We start from the raw sequence: 21,744 nt of genomic DNA, 5'->3' as shown, positions 1-21,744 counted from the left end.
TATTCTCAGCATATGCTTGTCTGCTTGCTTAAGGTGTGTCTCTTGCAGGCAGCAGATTGATGGGTTATGTTTTCTAATCCAATCCTCCAGCCTCTTTCTTTTAACATATGAATTGAGCCCATTTGTATTCAAAGTGATTATTACAATCTCTGGCTTCATGGTTGCCATATTCTGTTTTGTGTTTTGGGTCTTTGCCTATCTTCCTTCATATCAATGTACTGCGTTTGAGTGGAGGGTTTCTATCCTGTCCTCTTTTCCATCTGAGACCGTGTTGTCCTGGTACGTGTTGCTGGCATGTTGGCTTCTAGATGGAGATGGGCTATATGGTGGTCTCCTGGGCGTTCTGGTTTGAGCTTGATCTTCTGGCCATAGTGAGTCAGCCAGTATGTTCTGCAGGGTCGGGTGACTTGCAGTATATTTTTTGAGTTCTTCCTTGTCCTGGAAGACCCTTATCTTACCCTCTATCTTAATGGATAACTTGGCAGGGTATAGGATTCTGGGGGAGGCATTTTTATCTTTCAGTTTTGGGAAGATGTTGCTCCATTCTCTCCTCCTCTTCATGGTTTCAGCTGATAAGTCTGAGCGTAATCTTACCTGCGCTCCTTTGTATGTGACTGTCTTCCTTTCTCTTGATGCTCGTAGAATTTTCTCTTTTTCCTCTAAGTTGGATAATTTTACAATTATATGCCTTGGCGTGTTCTTCTTGGTGTTTAGCTTAGCCGGCGTCCTCTCTGCTTCCTGTATGAGAGTCGGATTCTCCTTTGTTAGGTTGGGGAAATTTTCTTCCAGGAATTCCTTTGCTATCTTGGCGGTCGATTTGTGTGTTATGTTGTGTTCCGGTAGACCGATTATTCGAATATTATTCCTCTTCATAGCATCTGTCATTGATCTCAGGCTGTCTTCTGTTTCTTTAATTTTCCTATCTGATTGTTTTTCTCGCTTGCTTCGTTTGGTTTGAGCGTCCTCGAGTTCACTGATACGGTTCTCAGCCTCCTCAAGCCTAGATATAGCTTCTGTGACCTTTTGTGTGGCCTCTGCTACCTCCTCTGTTAGTTTCTGCAGTTCCTTTTGGTGGATAGTATTCATCCCCTCTATTGTGGACTTCATCCCCTCTATTGTGCATTTCATCCCTTCTATCGTTGCATCCTTATTTTGGTTTGCTTCTCTTAGCTCCTGTATTACTGCAAGCAGAGTTCTGAAGATTTCCTTTTGTGGCTGATCTATATCTGTTTCTTCTATGAGTGACGTTAGGTCTGTTAAAGTGCCTCGTTTCTCTGATTTTTTTGTTGGGAGTGATGTGGTCTGTTGATTTTTCCTTGATCCTTTAATAGGCCCCATGCTTCTGGGAGACAGGAGTAACCTTATTGTGTGGAGGCTCAGGCCACTGTGCCGTCTCCTGGGGTGGCTGGGGCGGGCTGCGGCAGGCTTAGGGCTGGCACTGGGGACCCAACAGGGCCCCAGGTGGTGAGAGCTGGCTGGAGCTCACTGACGGCTCCTCAGGGACTGCAAAGCCGAGACCCCGGCTCCACTGCAGGTGGAATGTTTGATCTGCCCGGGCTGTGAGCGGGCGCCGGGGAGGCCCCTTCGATAGCTGCGCAGGCAGCTGCGGGACACTGCAGGGAACAATGGTGTTCGCTCTCCGCCCTTTTGATGCGAAACCGCAGGGGGTAATGGCGCCGGCAAAGGAGGCTTGGCGCGAAACCCCAGGGGGCAATGGCGCCCTTCCTCTGCTCAGGCTCAGAGTCGCGGCCACCGGGATCCCCGCAGCACCCTGGGGAGGCCACCTACTCTTGTGCCTTGCGCAGGGGGGGGGGCCCTTGGTGGGCAGACTCAGCAGCGCGGGGCGCGGCGCTCCGCGGAAGCTCGGGGTCCGGGACAGGCGCGGGTTGGGCTATGGCTCCTGTTGGCGGGAAGTGCTCAGCGCAGGGTCCCCGCCAGGAGTGGAGCTGGCGCTAGGCTGCCAGGGGCTGGCGGGGGCAGGCGGGGGTGGGAGGCCAGCGCACGTAGGGCAGGTGGAGAGGTCCGCGGCAGCAGTGCGGGTGGATGGTCCCCCGTGGGGGTCGCCAGACAACCCGCAGGTCCGCTCCCCTGAGCTTGGATGAATGGAGGGAGGGACGTGGGCCCGAGGGCAGATCGCTGCCCTGCGGGGAGAGGGGAATTGCGGGAGAGGAAAGCTTCTCTCCCAGTGGGGATCCGCGAGTGGGGAGTGGGGAATGGGCCGCTGGAGTAGGCAGGGCAGGCAAGCGGCTCTGGGCTGGCGTCCGGTTTGGGGATGGAGCCTAAGCCGGTCGCCAGTGAGCTCACGGCAGCTTAGTGGCCAGAGATGTCCCACTAGTCCGGTCCTCTTTCACCTAGACCCCTGCTCCGGACAAATACGTGGGGTAGGACTGGGGTGCTGTCCCAGGGGGATATTTCACTCACCAGACTCTTAGTATTCAGCTACCTGGTCGCCAATCCCGCTTTGTTTGGAGGAGCTCTCAGAGTATGCGGGTGTCCCTGTCGGCCATCTTCCTGTTCTGACCGATACATGTATTAAATCACAGCAGCAACAACAAAAATACTGGTTTCACACCTAATGATCTTAAGATCCTGGACATGTTACTTAAATTGTAGGCTCTTGACTTGCTCATTTTTGAAATAGAAATGATAACAAAGTCTTAGTGGCCAGCACCATTCCCAGCTACGTGGACAGCTCCTGCCCTCCCCCCAGAAGAATTTTTCTTCAGAGGACAGCACTGAAGCTACAGCTCTGGGAAAGGGACATGTCTGATCAGAGCACACAGGAGGAAATGAAAGGGGAGAAAGAGAGAGTGGAGCTCATCCTGCCCCACGAATCCTTCAGGACGATATCGCTGCTCAGAGCAGCCATGCACAGAGAGGACCATAGGGCCTTTATGATACAGTACATCCCCCAATGACCCATACCCCTATGGGAAACAACACTGGAGATACACTGTGGGAATTGCACCCAATCTGACCCCAATGCATCAAGGCAAAACATTAAGGGCATGCAACAGAACAGCAAGGGAAGCAGAGCAAGGAAGTCCTGAGGGAACAGCAAAAATAGATTTTGGGGCCAGGGCATGGCATCCCATCAGATTCGACTGGAAAATGCCCCTAAAGGTCAACAAACAGTCCTTGAACTATTTATAGGCTTCTCTCTCTTTTTCAGTAATTTTGTTGTTGTTGTTGTTGTTTTCTTTTGTTGCTTTGTTTTGCTTTGTCTTGTTTTTGTGTGCATATTATTATCTCTGCAGGTTTATCTAGATACGATAGTCAAGACAAACGATCTAGAGGAGAAAACAATGGGAACGAAGGTTCTGGGGGGGGGACATGGAAGAGGGGGAGGTGGGAGAAATGAAGTGGCTGTTCACAAACCCAGGTAAAAGAGAACAAGTGATCCAAAATTGATGGCGAGGAGGGTGTAGGAGACCTGGTAGGGCTTGATGTTGGGCAATGTAACTGAGAGGAATTACTGAAACTCAAATGAAGGCTGAACATGATAGTGAGACAAGAGGAAAGTAAAAGGAAATAGAGAAAAGACCTAGGAGGCAAAGGGAATTTTTAGAGGTCTAAATACAGGCATGTACACATGTAAATATATTTATATATGATGATGAGGAAATAGATCTATGGACATATATTTATAAGTTTAGTATTAAGGTCGCAGATGGACATTGGGCATCTACTCAAGTACTTCCTCAATGCAAGAACACTTTCTTCTATTAAACTGGCATTCCATGATGCTCACCCTCCCAACACAATCGCTGAAGAAAAATTGGTGTATAAGCAAATGTGGTGAAGAAAGCTGATGGTGTCTGACTATCAAAAGATATAGAGTCTGGGGTCTTAAAGGCTTGAAGATAAACAAGCGGTCATCTAGCTGAGAAACAAAAAAAGCCCTCAGGAAGAAATACAGTAGCCTATGTGATCTCAAAGTGTCGATGGGGTCAATGTGAATGAGAGGGAGTGTGAAGTAGAGACCCAAAGACCTTCTGTAAGCAACTGGACATCCCTTTACAGAACAGTCATGTGAAGGAGGCAAGCCAGTCAGGGTGCAGTATATCACCAGTGAAACATACATCTTTCCTCTGGTTCTCTAATGCTTCCTCCCTCCCCACGCACCCTCACCCCCCACCACTATCATGATCCAAATTCTACCTTACAACTGTGGCTAAACCAGAGGATGTACACTGGTACAGAGAGAAACTGGAAACGCAGGGAATCCTAAGGGTAAGGTGAGGTAGAAAGGGGGAATCGATCAAAAGGATCTACATATAACCCCCTCCCTGGGGGATGGACAACAGAAAGTGGATGAAGGGAGACATCGCACATCATGACATGACAAAATAATAATAATTTATAAATTATCAAGGATTCGTGAGGGAGAGGGGGCAAAGAGGGAGGGGAAAAACTGAGGAGCTGAGACCAAGGGCTCAAGTAGAAATAATATGTTTTGAGAATGATGATGGCAACAAATATAGAAATGTGCTTGACACAATGGATGGATGAATGGATTGTGATAAGAGTTGTACAAGCCCCAAATAAAATGATTTAAAAAATAAATGTTAACCAGAATAAGTATTTTATGAGACCATCTAGGAACACTTAACACAGATACTGAAACACAGGAAGCATTCAACAAATACTTTTTTTAGTTTTATTTATTATTTGTAATACAATACTCCATATTTCTCTAAAGAGTTAAACCATAGACTGCCCCACCCCAATGCTACACTCATATTAAAGCCAGGTTTAATATAAGAATCAGTCTGAGAAGTCACATACATTCAGAATTTACTGAAGGTTTTGCAGTTATTTTCTTTTTTGACAAAAAAAGCTTGGTTGTTTTTTAAATCATTTATTGGGGGCTTGTACAACTCTTATAAAAATCTATACATACATCCATTTTGTCAAGCATATTTGTACATTTGTTGCTTTCATCATTCTCAAAACAAATGCTTTCTACTTGAGTCCGTGGTATCAGCTCTCAGTTTTCCCTTCCCTCCTTGCCCCCTTCCTCATGAACCCTTGATAATTTAGAAATTATTATTTTGACATATATTACACTGTCTGACATCTCCCTCCGCCCACTTTTCTGTGGTCCTTCCCTCAGGGAGGGTTTTATATGTAGATCCTTGTACTCAGTTCCCCTTTTCTACCCCACCTTCCCTCCACCCTCCCAGTATCATCACTCTCACCACTGATCCTGAAGGGTTCATCTGTCCTAGATTCCCTTTTATTGATGTAAAGTTTCCATTTCACACAGTCCCACGGTTAAATCACTTTTTAAAAAAGATGCGTATATATATTATCAAAATCAGTTCAAGTTCTCCCTCCCTCCTCTTGAATTCATTGTTTCCTTCCCAATTATCCTTACCCCTCCAAACACTTGTCCCCAATAAATCACTTTATCAGGTATTGTCTCTATGCATCTATTCCTTCTGTGCTTCACAAGCTTGGAAATGTATCAGAAAAAATAAAAAACCTAAAAATAATAACATAAAAATAAAGTTAGAAAAATCCACTAGCAATATTAAAAATTCCATAGAAGTAATTACTGTGGTGAGAAAAATGGGCAATATTTGAACCTAGAGTAAATTGAGGTTGGGTCAAGAGGGACGTCAATGGACCAATTATTATATCATAGCATACCATGGTTCAATCCATCGTAATCAAGTTTACAATCACCTCCGTCTGATGCTAAAGGTGTTTGAGTCCCTCAGTTGTGGCCAGAGGGGATCTCGTGGACAATTCATCTGAGTAGACACTCTGCAGATGGATTTGGGCACACGTCCTCCATGGCCGTGTACCAATTGGGTGCTCACAATTTGAGCTCTGATCCTTTCCCCTTTGTCATATTTGCATTTGGTTATCATCATCTTTGAATCACACAAGCTGGTTTGCTTCTTCGATGTGGATTTTGATTCCTCACTTAAATGGCTGCTTTTACGACCCCAAAAACTATTCCAATGGATAGCTGGCCACCATCTGCTTTCTTCTCCACACTTTGCTATCGCACCCTTGTCTTCAGGGATCTCTTCTTCAAAGCAAGGATGGAGCATGATTGGAGCAGGGAATGTGCGGATGTGCTTTATACAATTGATGTATGTATATGTATCTATTGTGATGAGTTGTATGAGCCACTAATAAATTGTTTAAAAAAAAGAAATAACTCTTCTTGGATTTCGGCTAGAATGTAGTGGGAGCCCATATTCCATCTGCTTGTCCATATTTAATGAATGACTCTGGTTTAATTTAGTGTTCATAGTACGTCAACAACAACAAACAAACATAGCAAACATTAAAAAGCGAAACAAGTGAAAAAGAAAACACAGTCACTTACCCTGCTGGTGTCCAAGGTAATTGCATTGTTAACATATAGTTTGTGCAGTGGCATCAAATTCATGGTAATATTTAGGAGTTTCTGTGAGGATAGTTCTAATGTCAGCTGCAATCCATGGAGATGCTAATTTCTATGAATTTATTTCTTAACTGACTTTGTTCTGTTTCCGTTAAGCATGGGTGTTGGCGATAGGAGAAATCTTTCTGTAACATTGCTTCCAAGGGCAGAGCCTAGCTATATTCAATATATGGTGGAATGGGTCCCCATTCATTGGAAACCTTCTAAAGCAAAGTTTCCTACCACGGTTCAGCTGTACCCATTTTCACAGTCTTGGAGTGGCCATCTTTAGTTTCTTTTCCTATTAGGGAATTTCCGTCTGAAGTCCATGGGCTACAGGTAGTTTTGAAGTAGGGCTCAGTTCATTCAGTCAGTTTCCATGTGGAGTCCTTCTGGTGTGAGCCTTGGAGGATATTATGTTCCCCGTAAGGCCACCATTGAAAACAGTGGTTCTCAACTTGTGGGTTGTGACCCCTTTGAGGGTTGAACGACCCTTTCGCAGGGGTTTCTCAATTCATAGCAGTAGCAAGATTACCGGTATGAAGTAGGAACGAAAATAATTTTATGGTTGGGGGGTCACCACAACAAGAGGAACTGTATTAACGGGTTGCGGCATGAGGAAGGGTGAGAACTACTAAAGTTATCATCGTGCTTAGTCCATGGCATTGCTTACCGAGGGATGGGTTGAAACATATTCTAAGTGTCTACCCAGGAACATAAAACCAGGGTTATTCTCCCCTTAGGCTCCCTACAATTATTGTTTTTAGTTTTGTTTTTCTCATTTCTTACTTTTAATTGTTTTATTGGCACATCATCCACATATCATAAAATTCGATAGGTTAATCATATCAACAAGAATTGTATAATCATTACCAAAATCAATTTGAGAGCTTATTTTCTTCTTTTTGCTCATTGCTTGTCATGTAAATTTTTTTTTCATTTGGGGAAAAATATGCACAACGAAAGAGTCTCCAATTTAACAACTTCTGCATGTATAATTCAGTTACTTAATAAGAAACTAAAATTAATAAATATTAACACACACACACACACATACAAGAGCAGCACTCTGTAGTGACTCACAAAGGGCTCCAAAAGCAGTGGCCCAGGACCACTCCACATGGTGTGAGAGTTAAAAGGACAGAGGGAAACACCACACATACAAATACACACATGCACATGTATGCATCACAAAAAAGTTTTTTTTTTAAGTTTTCCAACAGCACAATCAATCTACAATAAACAAAAATTCAGGATTATTTTACAATGCTTCCTGTAGAATCAACTTTTTTTTTTGTGCATCCAGCATCTTTTTAGACATACAGTAGAGGTAATAACATGCACAAACACAAGACAGAGCGAAAGCAAGCACCAAAAGAAAGAAAACAGCCAAAATCCAATGACCATAAAAGAAAACAACTCATCAAGAAAGGGAAGCTCGTAGTTAGTTCACGGACTGTTTGTTGGCCCTTAGCAGTGTTTTCCAGTCCAGTCTGTGCGGGCACCAAGTCCTGCCCCCAAAGTCCTACTTTGGCATTTCCTGGGGACATTGTTGCTCCACTTCCTTGCTCTTCTGCTGCACCCCCTTAGTGCTATGCCTCGGTGTGGCGGGATCCGTTCCCACACTGTGTCTCCAGTGTTGTCCCTTCTAGGGCTATGGGTCTTTGAGGGACGTCGTGTCTCATCTTGGGCTGGCCATGTGGTCTTCTGTGTGGACTGTCTTCTCTGAGTGGGAACATCATCCTCAAGGCCTGGTGGGCCAGGATGTGCTCCACTCTCCCCTCCTCCCCCTTCGTCTGCTCCGTGTTCTGCATCAGATATGTCCCTCTCCCAGAGCTGCAGATTCAGTGCCATCCTATGAAAAAACATATTCGGGCATGGGAGGGGGACACGGGAGGGGGGGGTAGGATCTGCTCAGTTCTTTCGAGGGTCCAGGAGAGGGTGACTGCTCAGCTGGGCACAGGCATATGGGGCTCTGAGCTCTGGCTCCAGACACTGGTTGGGAATGTGGCTTTGTTGTTAACCAGTTGTGTTCCTGTGGGTCAGTACCTGTGCCTTTTTGAGTGAGTTTTCTCATCTGGAAAGTAAAGGTATTCCATGGTCTAGTGTCCCATGTCACTAAGTGATCGATAGGGGTTAACCCGAACCTGATTCAAACCATGTGCACATGTCAGGCGCATTCTAGATCTGGGGTAGCGATTCAGAGCCCAGGACAATGATAATGTCCAAGAGGTGATATAGGTGGCTTCGTATTGAAACGGGAAACCCACTGTGGAGGTTTTGTCCTTCCGTGGATGGCCACTTCAACTCCTGCTAAAAGAGTTTCACTGGCTCAACAGCCGAGCCGGGAGCCAGTGCCATGAAAACCATGTGGCTAACTGGGACATAGGGCAGAGAGACATTTTTTACCTTGATGGCTTGGGAAGCCCCCCAATCTCCATGCAAACCTTCTGGTGTGAGTACTTTGGAAGCAATCATAGGCTGACAGTAATTCCAATCTTTCCTTTGACAATGTGTCCATTCTCTTTTTTGAACCTGAGAAGATGGCCCCTGTGTCTTCCAAGACATTTCCTGGCTGGCCCCCAAATTGGACAGTTAGCACGGGATCCTGGGGGCCAGTGAAACAGAGCCCTGAGACATTCCTTCAGCTTCCTCAAGCGTTATTGTCTCTCGCTTGGGTTTTTCAAGGCGAGGATGAGGCCCGTCCTCTCTAGTGGAGGTTTGTCCGTCTCACCTGGGGTTTTCAATGCAGTGGTTTTTCCAATGTCTGTCTCTTCTGTAGTAGGCAACTGGATCCTTCCTTCCTCGGGGCTTGGCGGTGCCACAGGTCAGTCTCTCCGTGAGTGGGCCATGATATCTTTTCCTGAGTCTCTGGTGTGTCTCATGGCAATTCCTAGTATTTTAGCTATTTCTTTGTCTCTGTCGTGGTAGGGTCATCTGTGTTGTGATACACCCACTAAGACACTTCTATCAAATCATGAAGATTGTTCCCTTCAAATGCTTCCCATTTCTTTTTCATGTCTGAGGCGGGCTGAGTAATAAAGGCAATACTTATTTCCCTCTTGTTCTCTGGGGCCTCTGGGTCCTTGGGGGTACAAAGAACGCAGGCTTCCATCAGCCACTCTAAAAAGGCAGGCAGGCAGGCAGGCAGGCAGACAGACATTCTCTTGTAGGTGCCTGAAAATTCTCACTGACCTTAGATAAATGCATAGGTTTCCTAGCTGTCCCACGGAGGCCCACAGATGCTGCCGCCGCCGCTGCCATCACCGCTGCTTGTCCCAGACAGGAATCGCCACCACAATGGCTGCTGCCACCCTCCGTGCACGCGCCTCCGGTGTCCCGCTTCTGGACGCTCTATCCGACAGCCAAGTGCCATCCACCGCACTTCTGGCAGATCCCTGCCCGGCGCCCCGCACAGTGCGCTCCGGATCCGGTGAGCCGTCAGTAGCCCCAGCCGCTGCCCGCCCCGCTCGTCACCTCACGCCCGCCGGGCTTGGCACTCCGCCTGCCCGCCGCCGTCGTCGTCGTCCCCGCCGTCGTCGTCGTCCCCGCCATCGTCGTCGTCCCCGCCGCCGCACCGACCGTCGGAGCATGCGTGCCCGCGCCTCCCGTCGAGCTGTATGACTGGCGGGTCCCTGAAGGGCCCCGGGACCCCCAGACCCCCGCCTTCCATGCACGCAATAGCAGAATCAACTTTTTAATATAAAAGATCCCCAACTTTGGAATAAATATACAGACTGTTTTTCAGTGGTTTATTTTTAGTGATTTTAAAATATGTCAGCATTGCTACATGCAACTGTTTCCTGTATTCAAAGCCTTCCTTTTATTTAACTTCATACATCTAACTACCATCTACAAAAACAGTTCCAGGCTGGCAAGCCACTGAGTGCCTTATTCTCTTTAAAAACCGAACGCAATGGTTGCAAACACTGGCCAGGTCATGTTTGATTGCCATTTCAACACCTGCAAATAGTGACATTCATGCAAAAGTTGCCATTTTCCGCAAAGAGTTATGCAACACTGTTGTCAAAGACTAGGCAATCACTATTCAAAATAGCTGTTGCAATTCCCTTGCAAATAGACCGAGGAGGGGCTTCACAAACCAGATGCCTACCAGGACCATTTAGCTCAAGGTGATAAACAAAATTTTCAGTTTATTTGCTAGTTCCTATCAGCTGCACAGTTCTGAAGGATGGCTGGCTCATCGCCATCAGATCTTTTCCATTCCTCCAATCATACCATGAACCAAACGCCAAAGTAGGACTGTGTCGCCATCCAGTCAACAGCACCAGGATGTCTATAGCAAGGAAAACTCTATTTGGTCCCTCTACGATTGTAATGGGTATTGGATGACCCATCAGATGGGGCACGACAGCATCCACAGAGCCTTTCCATTCACAGGAAACACTAAGAAATAGACAGGAATGAGGCCTAATCTCAAAGAGCTCTTGGTGGGCTGCTTTCTTTGTGCATGGCAGTTTGTTTCACACCCAGAGGAGGCATATTTACAAGGGAAGAGTCCTGAATCAACCAGGTTCTCCGTAGCTGAGTTGCGACTGGATCCTCCCTGCAAGTTGGACAACATGTGAGCTTTGGACGAGAGATGCTACAAACAAGATGGGTATTCTGACACTGAAGGATGGGTGGTAACACACAGTCAAAGTGAACTGGTTCTATCGGTCAACACAGGCACCTTCTGGGATGGCGTACAATTTGAACTACCTGTAAGTAATGCCGAAGCAGTCTGAAGGCTCACTTAAACGGGGGGCGGAGAGAGCACCTGGGACCTCAGTTCTCGCTCAAGCACTCAGTCCCTAAACACTTTCGTCCACCCCAGCCACCAGGGCCACTTCTTCCACTTCTTCAGGTGCTGAGTCCAAGAAGACACACTGGGCCGCAGAAGGCCACACTGACCACACTCATGCCGCCCCGCATCAGTCAATGCCGCTGCCGGAGGATATGCCCTGCGAAGGCGCTGGGGATTTCCTGCTGGCCATTTTCAGCCTGCCCTGCGCTGCCACTAAAACACCACACACTGAGGAGCAGCCCATGAGGAAGCACGGTTCTAATCCCACAAGGTGTGGAGGAGTGAGTATTCCTAGATTTGGTTTTGCCGACTGATCTAGCTAAGACTTCCAGTATGGTGATAAGGGCAATTTTTATCTGATCCCTGAACCAGCTCCCCAACCCTCCCCGTGCACCATCCCACCACCATTGAGCATGATGCTTGGCTATTGGGTTTTTTTTTTGCATATGCCTCTTACTATAGTGAGGCATTTCCTTTCTATTTTGTTGAGCCCTTTTTTTTCTCAAAAGAAAGGTGTTAGATATTGTCAAAGGCCATTTTTGCATCTATTGATATGATTTTGTGGTTTTAATTTTTTGCCTGGTTTCTATGGTGGATCACATTAGACTTTATAATGTTGGACCACCCTTGGATCCCTGGAATAAATTCCACTTGATCATGGTGAATTTTTTTCCCAAAACCATTTTATTTTGAGCTAATACATATATCATATTGTTCCATAGTGCAATTACATCCAACAGTGTTGTACTATTGCTACCACAAGCAGTTTTAAAACATTCTCTTCCTTCTTGAACTCCTGGACCTCAGCTCTCTTTACCTCCACCTCCACTTTAGCCCCCAGAAACCCTTATTCTGCTTGCTGTCTCTGTAATTTCATCCATCCTGCATTTCATATACTGAAAAACAGGAAAACATACAACAAAAAAAAGAAGGTTTCCCTAATGCCAAAATACATCTGAAATAAACCCCAATATGAACAAACAGAAAATGTTGAAAACCAGATCAGGCCAATGCGCACCAGAGGCGGGGAGAATCAATTGACAGGGTTTTAACCACTTATGTCAGGTTTATCATTTTCATCTCCTATAGTCATCTCTCCAATATGCTCTGGCAAATCATTTTCTCCCCATTCCTCTATATAGATAGAGGGAAATTCCCCAAGACTTATATTTCCCATATAGATCTCACAAATGTATCTTGGGCTCCCACTGTCTTACATAGCAAACTGGAAACTCACAATCTAGGCTTTGACACTCTTCCCTCCTTTAGCTTCAGATTATGTGATTGATAATCCTCGGGTCTCTGATGTTGGTGTGCCTCTCTCATCTCTTTGCCATCTGATTTTCCACAGTATTTACAAACCCTCCAACAGTGTATAAAGGTTCCGACCTCTCCACTTACCTGCCCACCATTTGGTGTTCTCAGGTTTTGTTGTCGTTTTGTTTTTAATTGAGCTATGATTATGGGTGTTAGCTAGTAACTCACAGTTCTTTTCACTTGTATTTCCGGGATGGCTAGTGAATGAGAGTATTTCCACGTGTTTTTATTAGTGATTCGGTGTCATCCGTTGTGAATTGCCTGTTTCGGTCTTCTGCCCACCTTCTCAGCAGGTTATGTGTCTTTTCTTGTTGTAGGCTTGTAGTATACTGTAGATTTTGGTAATTGGTCCTTTGTCAGTTATACCATTGCTCAATATCTACTCCCAGTCTGTGGGCTCTTGCTTTACTCTTTTAATGAACTCTTTCGATGTACACAAGTGTGTTCTTTTTATTAAGTCCCATTCATCTATTTTGTCTTTCATGGTGTGCGCTTCTTTGCTTTATCTGGTAGCTCGGGTATGCCCTGTACAAGGACATTAGATATGTCCTAACTTCTCATTGACGATCCTGATAGCCTTGGGACTTACATTTAGGCCCTTGATACCCTTGAGGTTGTTTTTTAGTTATGCTTCCCCAGGTGGAAAAAAGAGTTTGCAGTTATTTTTCTTAAGAAGAAAATAGGGTAAGGAAGGAAGGAAGGAAGGAAGAAAGGAAGAAAGAAAGAAAGAAAGAAAGAAAGAAAGAAAGAAAGAAAGAAAGAAAGAAAGAAAAGAATTTATTGAATCACCCAGAGAGTTCAAGTAGTACTCCTGGTTTACAGGGGCCAGCTCCCTGAATGTCTTAGCTGTGAGTTTCTATTCAGTGGCCACTAGAGCTTTGCTCTTGCAAGGAGGTAGGGAGAGGGAGTTAGAGGGTTCCCAGGGCTCAGAGAGGGAGGGAGGCTGGGGCCTCCACTTTGGGGATGGTCTGACATGATACTCTGCAGATGAGTTTTAGGCTCCCACTGTCCTCCATAGACTAGTACAAATTGGGGGTTCAGAATTTAAGCTCTGCTACTTTTTTCCTTCATCATATTTGTATTTTGTCATTGTCATATTTGGATCACACTGGTTGGTGTTTTTCTTTGATGTAGACTTAGTTGATTCCTCACTTCAAGAGCTCATTTAAATACAAGAATTTAAGATTCCAGACATTTCCCAGGGATAGCCAGGCACCATACTCATTCTTCAGCACACTTTGCTGTAGCATGCTTATTCAGTGATCTCTTCTTGAAGGCAAGAATTGAGCAGGCCCATGCTATAAGACCTAACTTTTCTTAGAGTCGAGGTAGAATTAAGTGGGAACCTGGAATCTATGTGCTTGTCCATGGTTATGAAGGACTCTGGTTTACTTAGCGTTCATGTTATGTCAACAACAACAACAACAACAAAGAAACAGACACTCAAAGCAACAAAGAAAACTGTCAATCATCTCACAAGGGTATAAAAAGATTGCATTCCTTAAATATAATTCATCCAATGACATAGAATTTATGCTACTGTTAAGAGGAAGAGTTTATTCGAGGATAGTTGAAATGTAAGTGGCAATCCATGAGTTGATTATATGTCCACATTGGTTTCTTAATTGATTGAGCTATATTGACACTGAGCTTGGGGGTTAGTGCTACTGGAAAATTTTTTGTAACATTCCTTACAAGGGCAGGTCTTTGCCTTTCAGACTAATACCTGTCATGTGAAGGCAAAGGGAGTATTGAGCTACTAAGATATGGTGTTTCTGGGTCCCCGTTCAAAGGATACCTTCTAAATCAGGGGTCTCAAACAAGGTTGAGCTATGCAGCGGTTCTCAACCTGTGAATCGCAACCCCTTTGAGGGTTGAACGACCCTTTCACATGGGTTGCTCAATTCATAACAGTAGCAATATTACAGTTATGAAGTAGAAACACAAATAATTTTATGGTTCGGAGGGTCATCACACCATGAGGAACTATATTAAAGGGTCATGGCATTAGGAACATTGAGAACCACTGACTATCGCCATTTCTTGTCTTGGTGTAGCCATCCTCTGCTTCCTTTCCCATTGAGGGAGGGTTACGCATAGCTTTGAGATAGAACCCAGATCATTCATTCGGGCTTCCATATGGCAGCCGTTGGGAGATACTATGTTCCCTGTAAGGCCAGTATCTAATGTCATCATAGTGTTTAGTCCATGGCATGGTTGATCGAGCAATAGATTGAAACATATTCTAAGCATCTACACAGGACCACAGAAGCCGGTTTATTCTCCCCCTAGGTTATGTATATTTATATGTATACAATGTGTTTTATTGGCACTTCACATACATATCCTGCAATTCAATAATCTGATCTTATTAAGAAAAGTTTCACAGTCATTGCAACAGTCGATTTTAGAATGTTTACTTCTTGTTTGTATTCATTGTTTTTTGTACATGTACATATATTTAATTTTGGCAAAAATATGCACAACAAAACAATCTCCAGTTTAACAACTTCTACATGTATCATTCTGTGCCATTGATTGAACTCTTTCGGTGTACAACCATTATTTATATCGTCTTCTAATCCTGAATAACAAAAATTCATATTATTTATTTAAAGTGAAATTAGAATGAATAAAAGTTAACACCCTACCCTCTCTCCCCTTGCCAAAAAAAGGAGCCACAGCAGAAGTGCTCTGTAGTGAGCCACAAAGGCTCAAAAAGTAGTAGTCCAAGACCACTCCACAAGGCTTGTCAGTGAAATGAAGAGAAAAACACACCACACACACACACACACACACACACACATGCGTGCACCCAAAAATGTTTTGTTTTGTTTTTAAGGCTTTCGACCGTACACTTAATCTATGATAAACACAAATTCAGAAATATTTTACAACACTTCCTGTGAAATCAACCTTTTAAAATACAAAATATGCCCAACTAGGGAAAAATATATAATGTTTTTCAGTGGTTTACTGTTGACTTACTTTAAAATATATTAGCATTATTGCATGCAATTGCTTCCTATATTATCAACCTTCCTTTTATTTACCTTCATATACTTAGCTTTCACCTACCAAAACAATTTCAGGCTGACAGGCTACTTGGTGCTTTCTTCTTTTTTTTAAAAAATCATTTTATTAGGGGTTCATACAACTCTTATCACAATTTATACATACATCAATTGTGTAAAGCACATTTGTACATTCATTGCCCTCACCATTCTCAAAACATTTGCTCTCCACTTAAACCCCTGCCATCAGCTCCTCGTTTTTTTCCTCCTTCCCTGCTCCCTGCTCCCTCATGAACCCTTGATAATTTAGAAATTATTATTTTGTCAAATCTTGCCCTGTCCGACATCGCCCTTCACCCACTTTTCTCTTGTCCATCCCCCAGGGAGAAAGTCACATGTAGATCCTTGTAATCGGTTCCCCCTTTCCAACCCACTCTCCCTCTACACTCCCAGTTACGCCATTCACACCACTGGTCCTGAAGGGATCATCCGCCCTGGATTTCCTGTTTCCAGTTCCTATCTGTACCAGTGTACATCCTCTGGTCTAGCCAGACTTGCAAGGCAGAATTCGCATCATGATAATGTGTGTGGAGGGGGTGAAGCATTTAGAAACTAAATGAAAGTTGTATTTTTCATCGTTACTACATCACACCCTGAATGGCTCGTCTCCTCCCCGAGACCCCTCTGCCAGGGGATCTCCAGTGGCCTACAAATGGGCTTTGGGTCTCCACTACACACACACACACACACCTATTCACTATGGTAAGATATTTTGTTCTGATGATGCCTGATACCTGATCCCTTCAACACCTTGTGATCACACAGGCTGGTGTGCTTCTTCCATGTGGGCTTTGTTGCTTCTGAGCTAGATGGCCATTTGTTTACCTTCAAGACTTTAAGACCCAGACACTATCTCTTTTGATAGCTGGGCACCATCAGCTTTCTTCACCACATTTGCTTATTCACCTGCCTTGTCTTCGGTGATTGTGTCAGGAAGATGAGCATCACAGAATGTCAATTTAATAGAAGAAAGTATTCTTGCATTGAGGGAGTACTTGAGTGGAGGCCCAATGTCCTTCTGCTACCTTAATATTAAACCTATAAATATATGCACATAGATCTATTTCCCCATCCTCATATATAAATATAGTGAAAACTGAATGCAGTGGTTTTAAGACCCTGGCCATATCACGTTTGATTACCATTTGAACACGTGGAAATTGTGACATTCATACATACGTTGACATTTTCTGCAAAATGATGTGCAACACTGGAGTCAAGATTAGGCAGTACTTATTCATAATGCCTGCTGCAATTCAATAGATCGAGGAAAAGTTTCTGAAACCAAATGCTACCTAGGACAATTTAGCTCAAAATAAATAAACAAACAAATAAATGTAAACCTTCAGCTTGCTCGGATGTTCCTACCAGCTGTTCAATTGTAAATAACTGCTCATTGTGACAAAATAGTTCAACACTATCCAATAGTATCGTGAACTGAATGCTAAAACAGGTCTGTATCATCACACAGGCAAAAAGCACCAGAGATCAATGCCCACAGCAAGGAAAACTGTATTTGGTCCCTCTAGGGTTGTAAAAGGTATTTGATGACACATGAGATGGGGCATGACAGCATCCACAGGGCCTTTCCATTTACAGGAAACACCAGGGAGTGGACAGGAATAAGGCCTAAACTCACCGAGCTCTTTGTGATCAACTTTTTCTGTGTGAGGCAGAGTTCTTTCATACCCAGAAGAGGCATATTTCCAAGGGAAGAGTCCTGAATCAACCATGTTCTTCTTAGTCAAGTTGTGACCTGATCCTCCTTGTAAGTTGGACAACATGTAAGCTTTGGGCGAGAGTTGCTATAAACAAGATGGGTATTCTGACACTGAATGATGGGTGGTAACACACAATCAAAGTGAACTGGACATGCAAAAAGATTCAGCAAGCCTTTGTTGGATGTGGTTGTATCGGTCAGCACAGGCACCCTCTGGGATGGCATATAATTTGAAGTACCAGTAGGTAAAGCTGTAGCAGTCTGAAGGGGCCAGAGACCGTGTCTGGGACCCCAGTCCTCATTCAAGCGTGCTCAGCTGCCAACACTTTGACCACCCCAGCCACCACGAGCACTTCTACCCCTGCTGAGTCCAAGGAGACACATAGGCCCACAGAAGGGTAGGCTGACCATACCCACACTGCCACATCCCCCATTGATGCCTCAGCTCAAGAGCATGTCCTGCAAAGTCTAGTAGGATTCCCCTTGGGCCTTTTCCAGCCTGCCTGATGCTGCCACTAAGCAACACACACTGAGGAGCTGCCAATGAGGGGGCATATTTCCAATCACTGAAGGGCCGAGGTGTGGGGGGGTAGGCGGGACAGGTATGAGAATCCCTAGGTTTCCTTTCGCGAACTGATAGCTCTAGCTAAAACTTCCAGTAGGGAGATAAGGGACATCCTGAACTGATCCCTGTTGCCTCACCCCCTTAACATTGAGCATGATGTTGGGTGTTCTATTTATTTATTTATCCATTTATTTATTTATTTAGTGTATAATAATTTTATTTTAACTAGAAGTTGAAAACCTGCTTTATATTAGTAATATTTTTGCCGTATTTTACACCATCCAATGTATCTGTTCACCTACAATTCTGCTATTCATTTACCTCAATGGAGTTATAGAGTCATCATTGCTATTCTTTCCTCCAGTCCCTCCTTCCCCCACCCTGCTGTTCCCATAACAGAATTGTGCATGAATGGATATATTGGATTGTATAAGACATGGCAAAAATTAATAAATAAGGGCTCCTGGGGGGTAGGTTGGGAAGATGAAGGGATAAATTGGAGCTGACATTAAGGAGTTCAAGAAGAAAGAAAATTATTCGAAACAGATTGTGATAGAAAGTGTGCAATATGTCTTGAAGTGATTGAACTATGGAATGCTATGATATTTGTAAGAGCTCCCAATAAAATGATTAAATATTAAAATATATATGTCCTCAATGATTAAACCCTGGTATAATTTTTAAAAGCACCTTCATGAGAGGTATATAGGGCCAATGTAGACTCACTCCATATCACAATACGTGAATTATTCACTTGTACAGAATCAACATTTTTATGGCTGGATGATATTTACACAACCAATTGGAGTTGATTGTCAGGATAAATTTATAATAATATTCATTAAGCATGTCAGTCACAGGTTTGCCAGAATAATATGTCTTAATACAGCATACAGGGAATTGATGTAGTAAGTCAGTGATGGTCCACATACCGACAGTTCCATAATCTTGAAATAGTTGTCTTCTGTTTCTGTTAGATTGAACTCTAGAGATCATCAATGAAAAAAATAAGAACAAAGTTAAGGGCACTTTTGATGTAATTCTCAGAAGACATATGACCAGAATGCTCTTTACAGGCAAGGATGGCAAGACTTCAAATTACATATTTTGGACATGTTGCAAGGAGAGACAAGTCCCTGGAGCAGTCCATCATGCTTGGCAAAGTAAAAGGACAGAGAGAAAAAAGAAAGGTCATCGATGAGATGCATTGACACAGTGCTTTAACAATGGTCTCAAGCATAGGAATACTTTTGTGACATTTGCAATAGGTTTGGGCTGCTGAGCAAGATGCTTTGCCCTGGGACCATATGATCCAGTTGACCCAATGGTGTTAGAGATGTCAGTCACAGATAGAGATGAAGTGTGGTGTCTTTGGAAGGACCCTAAAAATCCCAGCATAGAGTCTTGGAATTCTGGAGTAAAGTTCTGCCATGCTCTGCAGACAACTACTCTACTTTTGAAAAACAGCTTTGGAATGTTACTGAGTCTTACTGAAAACTGAATGCCTCACCATGGGCCACCAAGTAACCATAAGGCCTGAGTTTCTCATCATGAACTGGGTATTGTCTGACCCATAGTCATAAAGTTGGACGTGCACAGCAACACTCCATTGTTAAATGGAAATGGGATATAAGAAACTGGGATAGAGGAGGGCCTGAAAGTGCAAGTAAGCTGCATGAAGAAATGGCCCAAATGCCCACAGTCTCCACTCTTGGTCACGGTAACTACATTCTCCCAGTTTCTTTTGAATGTCGACTGAGAAATAGAAAAGTTATGCTTGGCTTGTGGATGGCTCTGCACGATATGCAGGTGACACTTGTAAGTAGACAGCATCAGCACTGCAGCTCTTTGATGGGATTTCCCGAAAGGGCAGTGGTGAAGGGAAGTTCTCCCAATGAGAAGAACTTCAAGCAATGCACCTGGCCATTCAGTTTTCCTGGAAGAAGAAATGGCCAACTGTGAGACTGTGTACCTATTCATGGGCTCTAGCTAATGACTTGGCTGTATCGTCAGGGAATTGGAAGGAACATGATTGGATAATTGGTGACAAGGAGTTATGGGGAAGAAATCTGTGGATGGACCTCTCTGAATGTACCACAAAAGTAAAGATAATCATGTCTTATGTGAATGCTCACCAAAGGGTTATCACTGAAGAGGAGGAATTTAACAATCAAGTGAATAAGATAACATGAACTGTGGAGATTAGTCCTCCTCTTTCATCTGCCACTCCGGTCAATGCCCAATGGGCACATGAACAAAGTGGACATGGTGGCAGGGATGGAGGTTATGCATGGGTGCAGCAACATGGACTTCCACTCACCAAGGCTGACTTGGCCACTGCAACTGCTGAGTGTCCCATCTGCCAGCAACAGAAGTCAATACAGAGTCCAATATATGATATCATTCTTTGGGGAGATCAATCAGCAACCTGGTGGCAGGTTGATTACATAGGACCACTTCTGTCATGGAGGGGAAGCATTTGTTCTTACTGAAATTGGCACCTACTCTGGATATGGATTTGCCTTCCCTACATGCAATGCTTCTGCCAAAACAACCATTCGTCGACTTACAGAATGCCTTATCCACCAGCATGGCATCCCACATAGCATTTCTACAGATCAAGGAACTCACTTCACAGCAAATAAAATGCACCAATGGGCCCATGCCCATGGAATCCACTGGTTGCATCATGTACCTGATTATCCTGAAGCAGCTGGCTTGATAGAACAATGGAATGGTCTCCTCATGACATGATTACAGTGTCAACTAGATGGCAGGACCTTGCAGAGTTAGGGCAATGCTCTCGGGGATGCTGCATATGCCTTAAACCTGTGGCCGATATGTGCTGCTGTGTCTCCAATAGTCAGAATTCATAGGTCAAGGAGCCAAGGGGTGGAAGCTGGAGTGGCACCACTCACTATTTCTCCTAGTGATCCACTTGTAGCATTTTTTGCTTCCTGTCCTAGAAACCCTATGTGTTTCCATCCTGGTGGTCCTATTCCCAAAGGAAGGAACTCTCCCACCTGTAAACACAGCACTGATTCCACTGAACTGGTAGCTGAGAATGCCCCTTGGCCACTTTGGGCTCCTTAATCCTTTGGATCAACAAGTCAAGAAGGGTGTCACTGTACTGAGTAGTGTTTTTGATGCTGATTACCAAGGAGAAATTGAACTGGTGCTGCATAATGGAGGTAAAGAAGAATATGTCTGGAATGCAGAAGATCCCCTAGGTCATCTCTTAGTGCTACCATGCCCTGTGATTGAAGTCAATGGTAAACTACAGCAACCCAATCTTGACTAGATGTCTAATGACCCAGATCCCTCGGGAATGAAGGTCTGGATCACCCCACAGGTAAAGAACCACGGTTAGCTGAGGTGCCGGCTGAAGGCAAAGGTAATACAGAATGAGTAGTAAAAGAAGATAGCTCTACCTATCAGTTACATCCACTCGAGCAATTGCAAGTATTAGGTTTTTGATTGTCAGTATTTTTCTTTATATGTGTTTATTTAATATTTTCCCTTTGTTAATTTACAATATACCAGATACAATTATATTCATTTATATGTGTGTTAGATGTATGATATTAGGTGTAAGTGTGATTTCATTAATGTCTGGAAATTTTATATGGCTAAAATTTTGTGTACAGGGGCCAAGTTGGCAAGGGGTGGACTGTAATAATTAGGTTTGTTGTGCCAACATGGCCAATAGGATCATATGGGGTTAATCAAGTCACATTTTGTTTGGAGGGCAAAAAAGTAAATGTCTCTGCAAGGTCCTTCCCCCCTCTCTCTTAATCTCTGGTGATCACACCAGTATGTTGCTATTTGAGCTACTTCACTGCCTCAACCCGTGTGCTA

At 44.1% G+C, this 21,744-nt stretch overlaps 2 pseudogenes; both read right to left on the bottom strand.

Moving 5' to 3' along the window:
* Positions 1–10,359: 10,359 nt before the first annotated feature.
* Positions 10,360–12,303, bottom strand: LOC142433554 (E3 ubiquitin-protein ligase SIAH1B-like; annotated as a pseudogene).
* A 4,761-nt stretch (positions 12,304–17,064) lies between these two features.
* Positions 17,065–17,755, bottom strand: LOC142433552 (E3 ubiquitin-protein ligase SIAH1-like; annotated as a pseudogene).
* Between the last annotated feature and the right edge of the window lie 3,989 nt (positions 17,756–21,744).

This window comes from Tenrec ecaudatus, chromosome X (assembly GCF_050624435.1).
Source record: "Tenrec ecaudatus isolate mTenEca1 chromosome X, mTenEca1.hap1, whole genome shotgun sequence".
NCBI classification, from domain to species: domain Eukaryota; kingdom Metazoa; phylum Chordata; class Mammalia; order Afrosoricida; family Tenrecidae; genus Tenrec; species Tenrec ecaudatus.
This window is presented reverse-complemented; position numbering and strand designations above follow the sequence as displayed.